Here is a 23,253-nt window from a genome sequence, read left to right on the forward strand (position 1 = left end):
CCGAGCAGATGAAGAGAGGAATAGAAATGGAGCCAGTTGCAATTAGAGAGTACTGCAGCCTGAAAAAGGTGAACTACTCACCGTCTGGGTTTGTCATTCACCCTGACGCTCCATGGCTGGGTTGTTCTCCTGATGGAAGAATCTATGATCCCCTCTGAGAAGCCACCATTTGGTCTCTTGGAAGTCACATGCCCTGATGTTCAGAGCTGTATGGACTGTCCCTATCTGAAAATGTCAGGCGATTGTTTGAAACTTTACAGACAGCACAGGCACTATTGGCAAGTTCAGGGACAGATCCTCCTGACAGGTTTAGAATGGTGTGATTTTGTTGTGTGTGCTCAGGAGGACGTACATATTGAGCGGATTTACAAAGATCCAGAAGTAATACAAACCATTAGAAACAAAGTAGATCATCTTTTATTTTACTACTACATCACAAAGTGTTTGCAGTAAGTCATTAAATAGCTTGATTATGCGTAATTTGTGTTCTGTTTGTTAATATATTAATAAGTTTATCTTTTATTAATTATCAAATGTTACATGTTAGACCATTTTGATGTTACAGATTTTACGTTTTCTCCAAAATACATGTGTTGCAAATCCGAGAAGGAACTTTGATTCTTTTGATTCTTAAGTTTATTACAGCAGAATAAAGTCATCACAGATTTCAAGCCAGCAATAATGAGGTATTAATATATAATATATAGATAGATAGATAGATAGATAGATAGATAGATAGATAGATAGATAGATAGATAGATAGATAGATACACTGATCAGCTATAACATTAAAACCACCTCCTTGTTTCTACACTCACTGTCCATTTTATCTGCTGGTATGAGTGGATAATCCACCAACCAAAAGTATATCCAGCTAACAGCGCCCCATGGGCAGCATCCTGTGACCACTGATGAAGGTCTAGAAGCTGAAAAACTCAAACAGCAGCAACAGATCGTCTCTGACTTTACAGCTACAAGGTGGACCAACTAGGTAGGAGTGTCTAATAGAGTGGACAGTGAGTGGACACGGTATTTAAAAACTCCAGCAGCGCTGCTGTGTCTGATCCACTCATACCAGCACAACACACCACCACCATGTCAGTGTCACTGCAGTGCTAAGAATGATCCACCACCTAAATAATACCTGCTCTGTGGACTTCATGATCATTGAAAAACAGGCTGAAAGGGGGCTAACAAAGTATACAGAGAAACAGATGGACTACAGTCAGTAATTGTAGAACTGATAAAATGGACAATGAGTGTGGATATAAGGTATGTGTAAATGATGAAGAGGCTTTTGATGTTTTTTTATGCTTTTGTTTAAAACAAAAAAAGAGTACAAACTACAATACATATTTACAATATTTAAATATTTGCTACTGTTCAGTTGTACACTGAAGTTTCAGCACCTGAAATTGTACTTCAGCTGTAATTTCTGTAATATGTTATTTTTTTATTATGCAAAATTATTTCTGTTTAAGAATAAAAGGTAAAACTGATTGGACAGTTGTTTGTGTTGATTGAATTAAATGTGTTTAATTAGGGTTACAAAGCTTTAGTTCTTAACTTCCGAATAATTTTGTGATGTCGCCCTCATGTGGCACTTTTGGAGAATTGTTAAATAATAATAATATGATATAGATAGATAAGATAGAACTTTATTAATCCCGATGAAAATTGTTTCGTTACAGCAGCAAAACACAGAACTCTACACATATTGCACAACCATAGAATATAGAAAAAAACAGTAAAGGAGGAATATACAGGGGCACGGCTATATACAAATATGGAGTAAAAACAGTATACTGTATCAATAAAGTATCAATATACACATTTATTATTACCATTATACAGAGGCAGCCTGAAATAAATCAAGTAAAAACTTTACCCTGAACAAGGAAAAGGCTTTTGGGGGGATTGATTCACAATGACACAGGTTAAAGAAAAATAGCATTCGCCTGCTTTGTGCTTGGGGTGCAGAGAGAAAATCTAGGGGGACAGTGTTCACCCATCTCGACCCCCATCCCATCCAAGCACTGCCTACGAGAGATTGAAACTATAAAAGTAATTTTTAAAAACACATAGATTTTATTGATATTTGTTCAGAGAAGTTTTGAATTTCCAACTTTTTAGATCTACATATACAGTGGGGGAAATAAGTATTTGATCCCCTGCTGATTTTGTAAGTTTACCCCCTTACAAAGACTTGAAGAGTCTATAATTTTTATGGAAGGGTTATTTTAACAGAGAGAGACAGAATATCAACAAAAAGGCAAAAACAAAAACAAAAGGCACACAAATTAGTCCTGTCCCTGTATAAAAGACTCCTGCCACAGAATCAGTTTCTTCCGTTCAAATCTCTCGACCACAATGGGCAAGACCTAAGAGCTATCAAAGGACGTCAGGGACAAGATTGTAGACCTGCACAAGGCTGGAATGGGCTACAAGACCATCAGCAAGAAGCTTGGTGAGAAAGAGACCACTGTTGGTGCGATTATTTGAAAATGGAAGAAATACAAGATCACAGTCAATCACCCTTGCTCTGGAGCTCCATGCAAGATCTCACCTGGTGGGGTAAGAATGATTCTGAGAAAGGTGAGGTCAGCCCAGAATTACACGGGAGGAGCTTGTCAATGATCTCAAGGGAGCTTTGAGCGAGGGCGATTGACTGTGATCTTGTATTTCTTCCATTTTCGAATTATCGTGCCAACAGTGGTCTCTTTCTCACCAAGCTTCTTGCTGATGGTCTTGTAGCCCATTCCAGCCTTGTGCAGGTCTACAATCTTGTCCCTGACGTCCTTTGATAGCTCTTTGGTCTTGCCCATGGTGGTCGAGAGATTTGAACGGAAGAAACTGATTCTGTGGCAGGAGTCTTTTATACAGGGACAGGACTAATTTGTGTGCCTTTTGTGCACATAACCGGTCTGTGGGGGTCAGAATTCTTGCTGGTTGGTAGGGGATCAAATACTTATTTCCCTTAATTAAATACAAATTAATTTATAACTTTTATTTAATGTTTTTTTTCTGGATTTTTTGTTGTATGTCTCTCATTGTTAAAATAAACCTTCCATAAAAATTATAGACTGTTCAAGTCTTTGTAAGGGGGTAAACTTACAAAATCAGCAGGGGATTAAATTTATTTCCCCCACTGTAGGTTGTAACTTTACCTTCAGGTACATTTTCATTTTCTCTGAAACCATCCACACGTATCTAAGTTCTGCTGTATTATTCCTCACCATGTGCTGGTTTCACTTTTAAACTGGAGAAATCAGGTGAGAATCAGCTTCTCCAGGACACTTTAAAACACCTCATGTGGCTTAATGTACTGAACAGCCTAGGAACACCAATCGTCTCTCAGTTATTACTGCTCATAAGCGCTCGCTACTGCTGAAATGACCAACCTGTGGTTCAAAAGAAATCATTTTTATAATAAGATTTTTTATATAACAGACTTGGGAAGAAAGAATTTTAAGGTGAAAATGATATTTACCATTTTGTAATGTACACAAATTTTCTCTTTTATGTTTTTAAATATTCAGTTTGTCTTTTATTTAATTTAGTTTTAATATATGAATCCATTTAGATGATAAATATTCAAGAAAAGAAGAAATCAAGAAAGGGGGTAAATACTTTCTCACAGCACTTAATGTTACACTTTCATGTACATTTTACATTTAATTTGCTAAATCTGACAGTTTCACTTTTGATCCTAAAGAAACCCAAAACCCCGGGTAGAGGGGCTGAGTGAACGTGGTCTGAATTCTGTGGAGGAGCTTCATTGTATCAGAGACGCTGTAAAAGGACAGAGTTCCTGCTTCATAATCCACATACACTCCTATTCTAGAGGAACTTGCCATTATGGGATATTCAGTTCTTTTGTTATTGTGCAAAAATGAAAAACTGGATGGAGAACATAACAAACTCCAGGACTGATCATTACATCCAAACACACACTCATCACCATGTCCCTTCCTGCTGATGCTTTTATATGACACTGCTATACAAACCCCATCATTCCCACTCAGCTCAACCTCCCAGTAACAGCGTCCACTCACACTCTCTCTACACACAACCTGAGGCCAACAATCAAACCTATCTGGATGATCAGGATACGACTGTTCTGTTCTACTCCAGGTCACCACTTTGTTCTTCTCGGAGAGACAGAGGTTTTTATTTACTGTGTTTGGATCCAGTGTGAACCGACAAACATCTGGAGAGGAAACACAAAATAAACCAATTAACATAGAAGAGAGAAAGAGTGTGTGTGTGTACTGTGTGTACAGTGTGTGTGTGTATGTGTGTGTGTGAATACACACAGACACTACACATACACACAAATACTATACAAACACACAAATGATACACACACACAAACAAACAGGACACAGACATCCACCAGCAACACACAATTCAACAACAAACAAACACACAGTCATGCTAATAAAGCTCTTTGAATTGTGTGTTTAACTGTGTGGGTATTTCAGTGTGTGCGCATGTATGAGTGTGTGTGTCTGTTAATGTGTATGTGTAAGTGTGAATGTGTGTGAGTGTGTAAGCATGTGTGTGAGTGGGTGTCTGTGTAAATGTGCGTTGGTGTATGTTAGCGTGTGTGTGTGTGTGTGTGTGTATGTGTGTTTCAGTGTGTGACTGAAAGATTAAAACTCATAAAATCTCCTGGATCAAAAATATACAGACAGCAGTTTAAATGATTATTTTACTTGTTTTAACTTAATGACCTCTGAAGTGTGACAAATATGTAAAAATACAGATAACTGGGGGGGTGCAAATACTTTTTCACTGCACTGTGTATGTTTGCGTGCTCGTGAGAAACTTACATTGTAGAAAATCTTCTTTGATTTCAGGTTCAGGAGGTGAAGTAATCCGGACTTTCTTCACTGCAGAAAGAGTAACAGTACAATCACTAATCACAGTTAATAAATATTTGACATGTTCTCCCAGTGTTTGTCTAAAGTGACCTTAATTCTGAATAACTGACCAAGTGTATTTCATTCAACCCTGGACTCACTGTAACCATGACCAGTACTGGGTTAATGATTAAATGAATGAGGTTGTGAGATGTAAAATGTTCATGTTTGTGGATTTGATTGTTTTGTTTCATGTTTGAGTACCAAAGCATTTTGGAGACAATGGAACACTGAGGGCTTGAACTCACCTTCATCTGGTATCTTCTCACACTGCTCTTTCCAGAATTCTTCTACTTTCTCTCTCAGCTGAGATACAGACTTTGTAACATCATCAAATGAGAGGAAAGGACTGATTGTGATGGCGGCTGATTCTGCAGATCCAGCAGGAGCCGAGAGAGACTGAAAATTCTACATCCAGACAGATAATGTTCACAGAGAAACAACAAGATGATGATGAATCACAAATGATTCAACTAATAAACTTGTGCCTGTAAAACTGTTGAAAATAGTTGGTACAAGGACAATTCTAGACTACTGTGAGGATTGTAAAATGTTCCAAAAACATCTTAAACAGATAATCCATGTTTGGGTATAAAACAAGCATTAAGGTACAGACCAGCTGTTATGAGCAACGACTCTAAAAATGAATTATTAAATAATCCTACAGTTTAAACACAACATTCTTTATCAAGCAACACCAGCCCTGTTATTTCACTACCTGTCCACTACAGGCCACCATTACCTAAATATTGAACATGATCTTTATTGTGTTTTCTGTTTGCCCTCGTTCGTATGGTGGACTATGTATATATTGTGTTAAACAAGCTCAAACTTGTTCCTTTAAATAAGACTTTAAAAGAGTTGCCGCTATTTTGATTTGTTTTCAATTGAGAAAAGTCAGGACGGCTTGCACATCTGTGTGATTGTAGAGGTCTAAATTTGTTGGCCTTAAACTGTTATTTACTTCATTTAGTTTTGTAATCATTAGAACAAATGCACAGCAGCACCTACAATTTGATCCCTCATCAACAGCCAAGTCAAAAGACTTCAACAGAAGATCAACAGAATATTAGGTCTCAACTGTACACAGTTTTAATAGAACTGCATTCACTTCCTTCTCAGGGCTGTCCACCAAAAAACTCAGCCCTGTTATTTACCTACCTGTCCACCAGAGACCACCATCAATGTTCAATCTAATCTCTTATTATCTGATATCATGTGAGTTCTTACTATTTCGTATCTTTTTAACGCTACTGTCATCACGTTTTTTCACATTCTGAACATATTTTATTACTCGGACTGGTGCAGCAATAATAAAATTATATAATAATCTCTAAAATTTACGTTTTTCACATCCCCTACCTTTATTTTGCTGCCATCTGTATAAGCACACATCTAATAATAAAATCACCCACATTTCCACCACTGTAGTTTTTAGTTCTGTTACCTGGAGGAAATGGACGGGATCCTCTGTGTGTGAAAGCTGTACAAGTTCAGCATCTTTCCTCTTCAGCTCTACAATCTCCTGCTCCACCTGCTTCAGGACTTTTTCAGCTTGACTTACTTCTGCTGTCTCTCGATCTCTGATCAGATCTTTTAGCTCAGAGCATCTTCTGTTAATTGAGTTGATTAGTTCAGTACAGATCCTCTCAATGTTCTCCACTGCTGTCTGAGCAGAACACTGTGCAAAGATTTAGAAAGAGGAAATGTTTCTCACTCAGATATTTGTCCATTCTTTACATTTATATGTAGCTACTGGCCAGACTAAGACTTTCATTACTCATTGCTTGGTGATGGTGCTAAATGGCTTGATTTTTCATACCCTTGAAAATTTTACCATCATGTCCACATCATGCAGTATTTGATACTTTACTTCCAAATATAAGAAAGAGTTTCAGTCTTCTACCTTCTACCTTAAACTCCAGCACTTCTTCAGTGTTCATCATCACTTTAGTTTTTACTGCATTTATCAGCATGTTATATTTCCTCACAGATTTTCGATACAACACACCTGCTCCTGTATGTCCTTAATTCAAAATTATATGTGTGAATTAAACGTAATGAAACCTAAAAACACCATACTGTAAAATGTGCTGGTGGTAGCATACTGTTACAGAAATCAGGAAACAGCAGCTTGGCCAAAACTGGGATTCAATTTAGTGACAATGGACTGGTTTATATGAAGTAAATTAATCTTCTTGGGTGGCTCAGTCAAATTCCTAATCTGATCACCCTTATCACAACCTCAGGATTGCTGTACAGCATCAATCATGAACTAACCACACAGAATTTCAAGAATTTTTTTTAATTCATGAACAAAAATGCTCCATTACTTGCAAAGTTACCTGAGATATAAAATATCTCATTTTAAATGGAAATTGGTTTAACGGAGGAGAGTCGGACTGATCCTGAGAGCTTTTTGTTTATAAAACTTACCTTGTGAGACTCCACAGCGTTTATCAGCTCACAAAGTTCCTTCTCTCTATTCTGGATTTTCTCCTGGAATTTTCTCTGGATCTCCAGCAGCTGCTTCTACACAGAATAACAATTCAGAATTTACTTGTATTGTGTACAAGCACCACATAAACAACGTCAGAGTAAATGCTAATGAGTTGTTACTTGTTAAAGAGAGCTGTATAATATTTTACCTGTTTCTCAGTTCTTTCTGCTGCAGCTGATATTGTAATATGTCCATTATGATCATCCATGGTACACAACACACAGATACACTGCTGATCAGTTCGACAGTAAACCTCCAGCAGTTTATTATGCTGAGAGCAGACCTGCTCCTGGAGTCGCCTGGAGGATTCAACCAGCTTGTGATTCTTATAAGCAGGAATTCGATAATGAGGCTGAAGGTGTGTTTCACAGAAAGAGGCCAAACACGCCAGACAGGATTTTACTGCTTTGGATTTTCTCTCTGTACAGTAATCACACACCACATCTTCAGATCTGGTAGGAAGTGAACCTTGGGCTTCTCTTTTGTATCCTCTCTGGATTTGTTTTAACTCCAAAATGAGGTTTTAGATATTTTCAATCACCTTTTAAGGTTTATTCAGTAACACAAAGAAATGTTATAGAAACAGTTATAAAACATAGTCATTGAATACTGTTACTTTAAATAAACAAATAAATTAAATATACCTTTACTTAGAAATTATACAGTGCAATACACTTAAAACACTCAAGAGTTATTCCTAAAATAAGTCAAATAAAATATACAGTTCCCTTTTGGGTACTATATTACTAGCATGCATGCGTCATACCAATGCCAGCAATAAACCCATATAAAGTTGTTAAACCCGTTGCAGGCCTGTTACGTTGCTTGAGTGCGTTGTGGCCTTAAAACAATACAGCACAGGCCGCTTCACTCCTTAAAGCAAACAAAAATAAATAAAAGAATGCCACTATCCCTTACACGTCTCAGATGAATGAAAGGGATACTTTACACACGCCTGAACGTCCCAACCTGCAGAACGATCCGCAGAGGAACTCCCACAGATGAAAGTTCCACTCTCAGGCATTGGTGAAACAGGTGTGTAGATGTCTTCACGCGGCCATGACAACAGTTCCTAACAGTGTAGCCGTCTTTATGTCAATCGGGCTATACTTAAACACACTAGCTCACTGATTGAAAGGCTAGGATACTCGAGGACATATATACTGTAGAAACATACTGCACTGCTTAAAAAGTTATCGAACTGACAACTTTTGGCAGATACAAACCAGCAATTTAAATTAGTAATCTAACCGAACACCTAGGACTGGTGTTTCACTTGAATTCCGAAAATCTCGGAATAATCCTATCTTTACCGTCTCGTTCCCGTTCTCCCGTGCGCACACAGCCGCTCCTCCCCTCACCCCCGCCTCCTCACTCTGAACCAATCCCAAAAAAGCTCTCTCAGGCTGAACATTAACCCGTCCAATCAAATAAGACAATGATTGACAAACAAATGAGGTGATTGACAAACAAAAGGTAAAAATAAGTTGTAAGGAACACATGGAAAGTAATACTCTCCAATCTAACTTTAAACAAGTTTTAAAACTTTATCAAAAACAAAATTACCAAACTGCTAAATAATTATCATATTTAGTTTATCATATTTAAGCTTAGTAATAACTTATAAAACTTATTATTTATTTACAAATTATCTATTCAAGGGGCTACACTGACTTTTCTACTGACTTTATGAGGCTCAGACATTTATACTGTACATTTCACTTTATGTAGTTTTGCCATCCCATTACTCCATATTTCTACAGTAAAATGTCTTAAAATAACAAGAAGTGGCATTTGATAATTTGATTTGAATTATTTGTGATGTTGCCCTTTTGTGGTACTTTTGGAAAATTGTAAAAAAGTAATATGATATGGTAATACTTTTTTTCAACATGGTTACAAGATCTCATATTACCATATCATACAGATTTTACTGATTATACTGAATTTTATTGTAGATCAAACCAAAATGAGCATTTATAGCAGCAGGAAAAACAAGACTGAAAAAAAAACGGGACATGATGCAGTAGTTTTATTTTATACTCTGGTTAAGTGTAAAATATTGATACATTATTGTTTTTTATAAACTGATGCATGACTTTAAAACATTTAAAAACATGGTGTTGTAGAAAAGCATTATGCAATTTAATTAAGAATGATTTGCACTTAAATTTTTTATGTTACTGTTATATTTGTTTCCTGTACAAAAATAGTTTTTTAAAAAGTAATTTGTATAAATCTCTCTCTCTATACATGGTCACTGTGGGGGCAAATTGGTGGATAAGTGGGCGGGTCTAAACTGCTGAAGGCTGAATGAGCAGAGATAAACTGATGAAGGCTGAACAAACGTACCACAATACAAAAAACTATTTCTGTGAAAGAATCAAATCCCCTCTGAAACCATCCACATGTATCTAAGTTCTGCTGTATTATTCCTCACCATGTGCTGGTTTCACTTTTAAACTTGTGTTTTACAGCTCAGGAGAAATCAGGTAAGAATCTGCTTCTCCAGGAGACTCTAAAACACCTCATGTGGCTTAATGTACTAAACAGCCTAGAAACACCAAACGACTGCTCATAAGCGCTCGCTACTGCTGAAATAACCAACCTGTGGTTCAAAAGGAAAATGATCATTTGTATAATAAGATTTTTCTTACAGACTCACAGCTTCTAAAAACACCAAAACAGTTTAATGTTGCACTTTCATGTAAATTTTACATTTAATTTGTTAAATTTTCGTCTCTTTGTTGTCGTGCAAGAATGAAAATCTGGATGGAGAACAGAACAAACTCCAGCACTGATCATTCCGTCCAAACCCACACTCACCACCACGTCCCTTCCTGCTGATGCTTTTATATGACACTGCTATAAAAACCCCAACATTCCCACTCCACTCAACCTCCCAGTAACAGCGTCCACTCACACTCTCTCTACACACAACCTGAGGGTAAACATCAAATCTATCTGGATGATCAGGATATGACTGTAATGTTCTACTGCAGGTCACCACTTTGTTCTCCTCAGACAGATGGAGGTTTTTATTTACTGTGTTTGGATCCAGTGTGAACCGACAAACATCTGGAGAGGAAACACAAAATAAACCAATTAACATAGAAGAGAGAGAGAGTGTGTGTACAGTGTCAGTGTGTGTGTGTGTGTGTGTGTAATTATACATAGCAACACACAATCCAAACACACACAAACCCTACACATACACACAATCACACACACATTACACAAACACTACACAAACACACACATTACACAAACACCACACACACAAAATACACAAACACACATTACACATACACACAAATACTACACAAACACACATACACATTAAAAAAACACTACAAAAATGCATACAAACCCTACACAATCACACAAACCCTACACAATCACACAAACACTACACAATCACACAAACCCTACACAATCACACAAACACTACACAATCACACAAACCCTACACAATCAAACACTACACAATCACACAAACCCTACACAATCACACAAACCCTACACAATCAAACACTACACAATCACACAAACCCTACACAATCACACAAAACCTACACAATCACACAAACCCTACACAATCACACAAACACTACACAATCACACACTACACAATTACACAAACCCTACACAATCACACAAACCCTACACAATCACACAAACACTACACAATCACACAAACCCTACACAATCACACAAACACTACAAAATCACACAAACCCTACACAATCAAACACTACACAATCACACAAACCCTACACAATCACACAAACCCTACACAATTACACAAACCCTACACAATCACACAAACCCTACACAATCACACAAACCCTACACAATTACACAAACCCTACACAATCACACAAACCCTACACAATTACACAAACCCTACACAATCACACAAACCCTACACAATTACACAAACCCTACACAATCACACAAACCCTACACAATCACACAAACACTACACAATCACACAAACCCTACACAATCACACAAACACTACAAAATCACACAAACCCTACACAATCAAACACTACACAATCACACAAACCCTACACAATCACACAAACCCTACACAATCAAACAAACCCTACACAATCACACAAACCCTACACAATCAAACAAACCCTACACAATCACACAAACCCTACACAATCACACAAACCCTACACAATCAAACAAACCCTACACAATCACACAAACCCTACACAATCAAACAAACCCTACACAATCACACAAACCCTACACAATCACACAAACCCTACACAATCAAACAAACCCTACACAATCACACAAACCCTACACAATCACACAAACACTACACAATCACACAAACCCTACACAATCAAACACTACACAATCACACAAACCCTACACAATCGCACAAACCCCACACAATCACACAAACACTACACAATCACACAAACCCTACACAATCACACACTACACAATCACACAAACCCTACACAATCAAACACTACACAATCACACAAACCCTACACAATCACACAAACCCTACACAATCACACAAACCCTACACAATAAAACAAACCCTACACCATCACACAAACCCTACACCATCACACAAACCCTACACAATCAAACACTACACAATCAAACCCTACACAATCACACAAACCCTACACAATCACACAAGCCCTACACAATCACACAAACCCTACACAATCAAACAAACCCTACACAATCACACGAACCCTACACAATCAAACCCTACACAATCAAACACTACACAATCACACAAACCCTACACAATCACTGCACAATCACACAAACCCTACACAATCACACAAACCCTACACAATCACTGCACAATCACACAAACCCTACACAATCACACAAACCCTACACATTCACACAAACCCTACACAATCACACACTACACAATCACACAAACCCTACACAATCAACCCCTACACAATCAAACCCAACACAATCACACAAACCCTACACAATCACACAAACCCTACACAATCAAACAAACCCTACACAATCACACAAACCCTACACAATCAAACACTACACAAACACTGCACAATCACACAAACCCTACACAATCAAACAAACCCTACACAATCACACAAACCCTACACAATCAAACACTACACAATCAAACACTACACAATCACACAAACCCTACACAATCAAACAAACCCTACACAATCACACAAACCCTACACAATCAAACACTACACAATCAAACACTACACGATCACACAAACCCTACACAATCAAACACTACACAAACACTGCACAAACCCTACACAATCACACAAACCCTACACAATCAAACAAACCCTACACAATCACACAAACCCTACACAATCAAACACTACACGATCACACAAACCCTACACAATCAAACACTACACAATCACACAAACACTGCATAATCACACAAACCCTACACAACCACACAAACCCTACACAATCAAACAAACCCTACACAATCAAACACTACACAATCAAAAACGACATAATCACACAAACCCTACACAATCACACAAACCCTACACAATCAAACACTACACGATCAAAATCTACACAATCACACAAACCCTACACAATCAAATACTACACAATCACACAAAAACTACACAATCACACAAACCCTACACGATCAAAATCTACACAATCACACAAACCCTACACAATCCCACAAACCCTACACAATCAAACACTACACAATCAAAAAAAAACCTACAATCACACAAACCCTACACAATCACACACTACACAATCACACAAACCCTACACAATCACACAAACCCTACACAAACACTACACAATAAAAAAAAAACCTACACAATCACACAAACTCTACACAATCACACAAACCCTACACAATCACACAAACCCTACACAATCAAAATCTACACAATCACACAAACCCTACACAATCACACAAACCCTACACAATCAAACACTACACAATCAAAAAAAAAACTACACAATCACACAAACACTACACAATCACACAAACCCTACACAATCACACAAACCGTACACAATCACACACTACACAATCAAACACTACACAATCAAACAAACCCTACACAATCACACAAACCCTACACAATCAACCAAACCCTACACAATCACACAAACCCTACACCATCAAACAAACCCTACACAATCACACAAACCATACAAAATCAAACAAACCCTACACAATCAAACATTACACAATCAAACACTACACAATCACACAAACCCAACACAATCACACAAACCCTACACAATCAAACACTACACAATCACACAAACCCTACACAATCACACAAACCCTACACAATCAAACATTACACAATCAAGCAAACACTACACAATCACACAAACCCTACACAATCAAACCCTACACAATCGAACAAACCCTACACAAACAATACACAATCACACAAACCCTACACCATCACACAAACCCTACACCATCACACAAACCCTACACAATCAAATAAACCCTACACCATCACACAAACCCTACACAATCAAATAAACCCTACACCATCACACAAACCCTACACAATCAAATAAACCCTACACCATCACACAAACCCTACACAATTACACAAACCCTACACAATCACACACACCCTACACAATCAAACAAACCCTACACAATCACACAAACCCTACACAATCACACAAACCCTACACAGTCACACAATCACTACACAATCAAACAAACACTACACAATCATACAAACCCTACAATCAAACAAACCCTACACAATCACACAAACCCTACACAATCACACAATCCCTACACAATCAAACACTACACAATCACACAAACCCTACACAATCACACAAACCCTACACAATAAAACCCTACACAATCAAACACTACACAATCACACACAAACCCTAAGCATACACACAGACACAATCACATGCATACACACAGACACAAACACATAAACTCACACATACACACAAACACATACATTACACAAATAATACACAATCACACAAACTCACTTACACACAAACACTACACAATCACACAGATACTACACAATCACACACATATACATTACACACACATTACACAAACCCTACACAATCACACAAACACATACACACAAACACTACACAATAACACAAAACTACACAGATACACACATACATTACACAAACACTACACAAACACACACATACATCACATAAACACACAAACCCTACACATACACACAATCACACAAACACTACACAAACACTACACAATCACACAAACACTACACAAACAGTCCACAATCACACACATACATTACACAAACACTACATAATCACACAAACACTACACAAACACACATACATTACACAAACAATACAATCACACACAAACCCTACACATGACAAGAAACACACACATACATTACACAAACACTACACAATCACACACAAACCTTACACATGACAAGAAACACAAACATACATTACACAAACAGTACACAAACACACACATACATTACACAAACACACACATATATTACACAAACTACACAATCACATACAAACCCTACGCATACACACAAATACAACACAAACACACACATTAAACAAACACTGCACAATCACACAGACACTACACATACACACAAACACTACACAATCACACACAAACCATTTGCATACACACAAACCATTCGCATACACACAAACAATACACAAACACACATACATTACACAAAAACACAATCACATAAACTCACACATACATTACACAAACACACACATTACACACACAATGCACAAATACACACAGAAACTACACATATACACAAATACTACAAAAAAACACATTACACAAACAGAACAAAAATGCATACAAACCCTACACAATCACACAAACACTACACAATCACATAGAAACCTTACACAACCACACAAACACTACACAATCACACAAACACACACACATTACACAAACACTACACAATCACACAAACACTACACAATCACATAGAAACCCTACACAATCACACAAACACTACCCAATCACACAAACACACACATACATTACACAAACACTACACAAACACACAAAAACCTTCGCATACACACAAAGACTACATAAACACACACATGCATTACACAAACACTACACAAACACACACAAACCTTACACATACACACAAACACTACACAAACACACACATACATTACCCAAACACTACACAAACACATACAAACCATACGCATACGCACAAACACTACACAATCACACAAACACTACACAAACACACACATACATTACACAAACACACACAAACCCGAATTCGAGCAGCATGGCCCAGCAGCACCGGTATTGGACGAGCGACGTAGACGGCGAACAGAGCGGCCAAAACGGAAGCGTGGCAGGAGAGGTGGGCTTCATGCTAGGCTAAAGGCTAGGGCTACACGACCACCGCTACCTAACATGTTGCTGGCTAACGTTCGCTCCCTCGAAAACAAGCTGGATGAGCTGAGAACCAGGATAACAACACAACGTGAGATCAGAGACTGCTGTGCTGTAACTGGATACTAGATTTTCTATCTGACCGATCTCAGTCAGTCAGGATTGGCACGCGAACATCCAGCACAAAGACCATAAACATTGGGACACCTCAAGGCTGCGTGCTGAGCCCTCTTCTGTACTTGCTCTTCACACATAACTGTGTGGCCTCTTATAACACCACCAGTATTATTAAGTTTGCTGATGACACCACCGTCATTGGTCTTATTACTGGGGGGGATGAGACGGCGTACAGAAAGGAGGTAGCAGATCTTGTGGGCTGGTGTCAGAACAACAATCTTTCATTAAATATCAACATGACAAAGGAACTGATTGTGGACCCCAGGAGGAGAGGAGAACAACATACACCACTGTATATAGGTGGAACAGTAGTGGAGAAGGTGAAAACCTTCAAATTCCTGGGTGTGCACATCAGTGAGGATCTCACCTGGTCCTGCAACACACACCACATCATCAAAAAGTCACAACAGAGACTGTACTTCCTAAAGAGACTAAAAAAATGGCATGTCAACCAAAATTCTCAGCAACTTCTACAAATGTAGAGTGGAAAGTGTCCTTACCAGCTCCATCACAGTCTGGTACGGAAACTGCACTGCAGAGGACAGGAAGGCACTCCAGCGTGTAATAAAAACTGCACAAAGAATTTCTGGAACATCCTTCCCTGCACTACAGGACATTTATCAGAACTGCCTTAGTTTATTTTTATTACTTTGTATATAAAACGTTTTTTTTTATAGTTTAAATTTAAATATATTTTTTTAAAGTTTTATACTAATTCTTTTATTGTGTTAGTTTAATTTTGTTTTATGTACAATACTTATTGATGTTTGGAGGATGAACAAAGTAAGAATTTCATTGTACATTGTAACTGCTGGTTCTTCTGTGCACATGACAGTAAAACTCTTGAATCTTGACATCACCACACAAACATACATTACACAAACACACACAAACCCTACACTAACACACAAACACTACACAAATACACACAGACACTACACATACACACAAATACAACTCAAACACAAACATTACACAAACACTGCACAATCACACAGATACTACACATACACACATACATTACACAAACACACACAAACACAGACACAATCACACAATCATTAAATAATCACATACAAACCCTACGCATACACACAAACACTACACACACTTACATCACACAAACACATACAAACCCTACACAATCACACAAAAATAACACAAACACATACAAACCCTACGCATACACACAAACACTACACAATCACACAAACACTACACAATCACACACAAACATTACACAAACACTGCACAAACACTACATATATACACATATACTACTCAAACACACATTACACAAACACTGCGCAATCACACAGACACTACACATACACACATACAGTATCTCACAAAAGTGAGTATGCCCCTCACATTTTTGCAAATATTTGATTATATCTTTTCATTGGACAAAACTATAGAAATGAAACTTGGTTATAACTTAGAGTAGTCAGTGTACAGCTTGTATATCAGTGTAGATTTACTGTCTTCTGAAAATAACTCAACACACAGCCATTAATGTCTAAATAGCTGCAACATAAGTGAGTACACCTCACAGTGAACATGTCCACATTGTGCCAAAGTGTGTCGTTGTCCCTCCCTGGTGTCATGTGTCAAGGTCCCAGGTGTAAATGGGGAGCAGGGCTGTTAAATTTGGTGTTTTGGGTACAATTCTCTCATACTGGCCACTGGATATTCAACATGGCACCTCATGGCAAATAACTCTCTGAGGATGTGAGAAATAGAATTGTTGCTCTCCACAAAGATGGCCTAAGCTATAAGAAGATTGCTAACACCCTGAAACTAAGCAACAGCACAGTGGCCAAGGTCATACAGCGGTTTTCCAGGACAGGTTCCACTTGGAACAGGCTTCACCAGGGTCGACCAAAGAAGTTGAGTCCACGTGTTCGGCGTCATATCCAGAGGTTGGCTTTAAAAACATAGACGCATGAGTGCTGCCAGCATTGCTGCAGAGGTTAAAGAAGCGGGAGGTCAGCCTGTCAGTGCTCAGACCATACGCCGCACACTGCATCAACTCGGTCTGCATGGTCGGCATCCCAGAAGGAAGCTGATGCACAAGAAAGCCCGCAAACAGTTTGCTGAAGACAAGCAGTCCACGAATGGATTACTGGAATGCCCTGTGGTCTGACGAGACCAAGATAAACTTGTTTGGCTCAGATGGTGACCAGAATGTGTGGCGGCGCCCTGGTGAGAAGTACCAAGACAACTGTCTCTTGCCTACAGGCAAGCATGGTGGTAGCATCATGGTATTGGGCTGCATGAGTGCTACCGGCACTGGGGAGCTGCAGTTCATTGAGGGAAACATGAATTCCAACATGTACTGTGACATTCTGAAACAGATCATGCTTCCCTCACTCCGGAAACTTGGCTGCATGGCAGTTTTTTAACACAATGATGACCCCAAATACAACCTCCAAGATGACAACTGCCTTGCTGACAAAGCTGAAGGTAAAGGTCAGAGGTGGAAAGAATACTAAAATATTGTACTCAAGTAAAAGTACTATTACTTTGATGATTTTTTACTTAAGTACAAGTAAAATTACTAGTCTAAAAATCTACTCAAGTAAAAATTAACTCTTAAAATTTAAACTGTACTCAGAGTAAACGTTAACCACTTTACACACCTAACAGACTGCAACTGCTGTTATCAATTAAAAACAGCATTATTTCTGTTTATTCTCAATAAATCACTGTATTTTATAACTAGTTGGACTTGACGCTAACTAACTTGGTTCAGGTCAATAGTGCCAACTAGGGTTGCCAACTTTTAGAACTGGAAATAAAAAAAAACACCATGGGCTGGTGGGTTGGTGGAAGACATAGTGGTGGGGGTGGGATGTCAGGTGTTTACCTGTGTGGGAGGGGGGGGGGGGGGGGGGTTAGGGTTGCACTTATAAAAAATATAACGGGTCTTACACCGTCATAGGAACATGATCAAAAACAAACCAGCAGAATCTTGCAATCACATTTATGCTGTCCGTTTTACTTAAAAAATCACAATATTTCATAATGCTTTGCTATCGTTGCAAAATGAAAGCGTACCGTAAACAGCAGAACCGCGACCCAGATCAATCACACAACAGCAGAAAATAATAACCACTTATCTGCTTACCGATCTATATCCATGTGTTGTTCCATTAAATATATAATCCACTTTATATAAGACCATCTTGTATGTTTCCAGAATATATAAATCCATACCCACCTTATAAAAACTATTGTAGATCATTTATTCTCTCGGCTTTCCCGGTAAAAAGCTTACATTGGTTATTCGCTCACTAAACTGTCATTTATACAACAACCAATGAAGAGAGAGATTGAAATTCCACCTAGAATGTGAATTCGGAAGCTCTGATTGGTTTATACATCTGAATCTCTTTACCAAATGAACTGATTCATAGAGTTGTTTATGGATCTAACAGTTTAGCCACCACTGCTCTACATTTGCGCAGGTTTGATGTCGAGTTTTTTATTGTTTTCTTTTTTTTTTAAGAATTACAGTTCTTAATACAAAACATACTTAAGTAAAAGTAAAATTACTGGCTGTAAAATCTACTTTAAAAAGTACAAGTGCACAAAAAAACTCAATTATAGTAACGCGAGTAAATGTAATTTGTGGACTAAATCCAATTGAGCACCTGTGGGGCATCCTCAAGTGGAAGGTTGAGGAGTTCAAGGTGTCTAACGTCCACCAGCTCAGTGATGTCATCATGGAGGAGTGGAAGAGGATTCCAGTAGCAACCTGTGCAGCTCTGGTGAATTCCATGTCCAAGAGGGTTAAGGCAGTGCTAGGTAATAATGGTGGTCACACAAAATATTGACACTTTGGGCACAATTTGGACATGTTCACTGTGGGGTGTACTCACATGTGTTGCAGCTATTTAGACATTAATGGCTGTGTGTTGAGTTATTTTCAGAAGTAAATCTATACTGCTATACAAGTTACATCCAAGTTTCATTTCTATAGTGTTGTCCCATGAAAAGATCAAATCAAATATTTGCAGAAATGTGTACTCACTTTTGTAAGATACTGTACATTACACAAACACTACACAAACAAACACACATATATTACACAAACTCATACAAACCCTACACATACACAAAGACACTACACAATCACACAAATACTACTACAACACAACTACTACTCAAACACAAACAAATGCTACACAAAAGCATGAACACTACACTGACATATAGACACTACGCATAAGCACAAATATTACTCAAACACACACAAATACTGCACAAACACACACATACTATTCAAACACACAAATACTGCTCAAACACAAATATTACTCAAACACACACAAATACTGCTCAAACACACACATACTACTCAAACACACACAAATACTGCACAAACACACACATACTATTCAAACACACTAATACTGCTCAAACACACACATACTACTCAAACACACACCTACTACTCAAACACACAAATACTACTCAAACACACACATACTACTCAAACACACAAATACTGCTCAAACACACACATACTACTCAAACACACAAATACTGCTCAAACACACACATACTACTCAAACACACAAATACTGCTCAAACACACACATACTACTCAAACACACAAATACTGCTCAAACACACACACACTACTCAAACACACAAATACTGCTCAAACACACAAATACTGCTCAAACACACACACACTACTCAAACACACAAATACTACTCAAACACACAAATACTGCTCAAACACACACATACTACTCAAACACACAAATACTGCTCAAACACACACATACTACTCAAACACACAAATACTGCTCAAACACACAAATACTGCTCAAACACACACATACTACGCAAACACACAAATACTGCTCAAACACAAATAATACCCCCCCCCCCCCCCCCCCCCCCCCCGGCTCCGACCCTGACTGTGGATGCTCGTTCCCTCACAGCTGTTGAACTCATTTTGCCCACGACGACCAATCCACTTTCCAGGAAACTGTTCATCTAGGAATGCTCGGACCTGACACCCATAATGTGGTGGTGCACCATCTTGCTGGAAAAACTCAGGGAACGTGCCAGCTTTCCTAGTGGATTGGTCGTCGTGGGCCAGTTGAATGGCCCCCAAGGTCTCCCGATCTGACCCCCTTAGACTTTTATCTTTGGGGTCATCTGAAGGCAATTGTCTATGCTGTGAAGATACGAGATGTGCAGCACCTGAAACTACGGATACTGGAAGCCTATGCTAGCATTTCTTCTGCGGTGTTGCTATCAGTGTGTGAAGAGTGGGAGAAGAGGGTTGCATTGACAATCCAACACAATGGGCAGCACTTTGAACACATTTTATAAGTGGTCAGAAACTTGTAAATAACTCATGAAAAAATAAAGTTACGTTAAAACCAAGCACACCATTGTTTTTCTTGTGAAATTCTCAATAAGTTTCATGTGTCACATGACCCTCTTCCCATTGAAAAAACTAGTTGGATACAAAATGGCTGACTTCAAAATGGCCGCCATGGTCACCACCCATCTTGAAAAGTTTTTTCCCTCCCATATACTAATGTGCCACAAACAGGAAGTTAATATCACCAACCATTCCCATTTTATTTAGGTGTATCCATATAAATGGCCCACCCTGTATATCAGTCTGGAAAAAGTTACATAGTCAATCCTAAGATTTTAGTACTTTAGCGAACCACAGTAAGAGCCATGATCTCTAAATGACACTTGGAACAGTTAAGATTGCTTCAGGAGCTCATCAATGTCTCATCAAGGAAAACATACAAGAACCCAAACAAACATTTAGGAAACCGCAGGACCTGCTGACCTCAATTTAGATCTGATTTAATGATTCCAGTATTAGAAGGAAACTGAGCACAAATAAAATCCATGGGAGAGTCACAAGGTAAAATCACTGTTAACTAAGAGGAACATAAAGCCTCACCTCTCATTTACCAATATAAGAACCTTAATGACCCTCAAGCTTTTTGGTGATGATGTTCTGTGAACTGATGAGTCAGAATTCTTATACTTGCAATGAAGCTAAAACAGCATTTTACAATAAAAAACATCTTACTAACAGTCAGTCATGGTGGTGGTTGTGTGATGGTGTTTCAGGATTAAAGAAGAACGCTTGGTCATCAGTTCATGATTTAAAGACTAAACACTTGTGTAAAACAAAAACACAACAATTCCAAATAACAAGAGCAGATCTTTGTTGAAATAAATCTGAGGAAATAAAGTTTAGGTTTTCGACCTAATCAAATCTGGACTTGAACCAAACTGATCTGCTGTAGCATCTGAACTAGTAACATTGACAAATATGTAAAAATACAGATAACTGGGGGGTGCAAATACTTTTTCACTGCACTGTGTATGTTTGTGTGTTTGGAAGAAACTTACATTGTAGAAAATCTTCTCTGATTTCAGGTTCAGGAGGTGAAGTAATCCGGACTTTCTTCACTGCAGAGAGAGTAACAGTACAATCACTAATCACAGTAAATAAATATCTGCACTAGAAAGTGTCGCAGGTACAGCCAGTAAGAAGTTTGACATGTTCCTCCAGTGTTTGTCTAAAGTGACTAAGTCTGAGAAACTACAGTGTGAGTGTATTTCATTTTACCCTGGACTCACTGTGACCATGACCAGTACTGGGTTAATAAGTAAATGAATGATGATCCTTCACTCACCTTCATCTGGTATCTTCTCACACTGCTCTTTCCAGAATTCTTCTACTTTCTCTCTCAGCTGAGATACAGACTTTGTAACATCATTAAATGAGAGGAAAGGACTGATTGTGATGGCGGCTGATTCTGCAGATCCAGCAGGAGCCGAGAGAGACTGAAAATTCTACATCCAGACAGATAATGTTCACAGAGAAACAACAAGATGATGATGATGAATTACAAATGATGAACGATTTCTCAGAAACCCGAGTGTTATGACTTTATGGGTCATAATGTGTTTTGTGTAGTGGGGTTTTCTCTGTTACAGATTTGTGGAAGATGCACAAAGCTACCACCAGGGAAAGACGCCTATAAAAAGGAGACCTCTGGGAAGACAGGAGAGGATGCTTTGCTTGTGATGAGTTTTCTGTTGCATTTCTGACTCTCCCAAACATGTTTGAATGAATTCTAAAAATAATCGAGTTTAAGGGAACAAATTTCTCAATAAAAGGCATCAGGTTTCAAAGATTTTGAGTTTAG

The 23,253-nt window shown here is 38.3% G+C and overlaps 1 protein-coding gene and 1 pseudogene across 1 annotated transcript in view; both read right to left on the reverse strand.

The window, feature by feature from the left end:
* Positions 1-23,253, reverse strand: part of LOC134326271 (zinc finger protein 585A-like) — a 338,798-nt gene that overhangs the window by 65,781 nt on the left and 249,764 nt on the right. The window lies entirely within an intron of this gene.
* LOC134326798 (E3 ubiquitin/ISG15 ligase TRIM25-like) overlaps positions 1-23,253 on the reverse strand; it is a 57,113-nt pseudogene that overhangs the window by 28,170 nt on the left and 5,690 nt on the right.

This window comes from Trichomycterus rosablanca, chromosome 14 (genome assembly GCF_030014385.1).
Source record: "Trichomycterus rosablanca isolate fTriRos1 chromosome 14, fTriRos1.hap1, whole genome shotgun sequence".
Classification (NCBI taxonomy): Eukaryota; Metazoa; Chordata; class Actinopteri; order Siluriformes; family Trichomycteridae; genus Trichomycterus; species Trichomycterus rosablanca.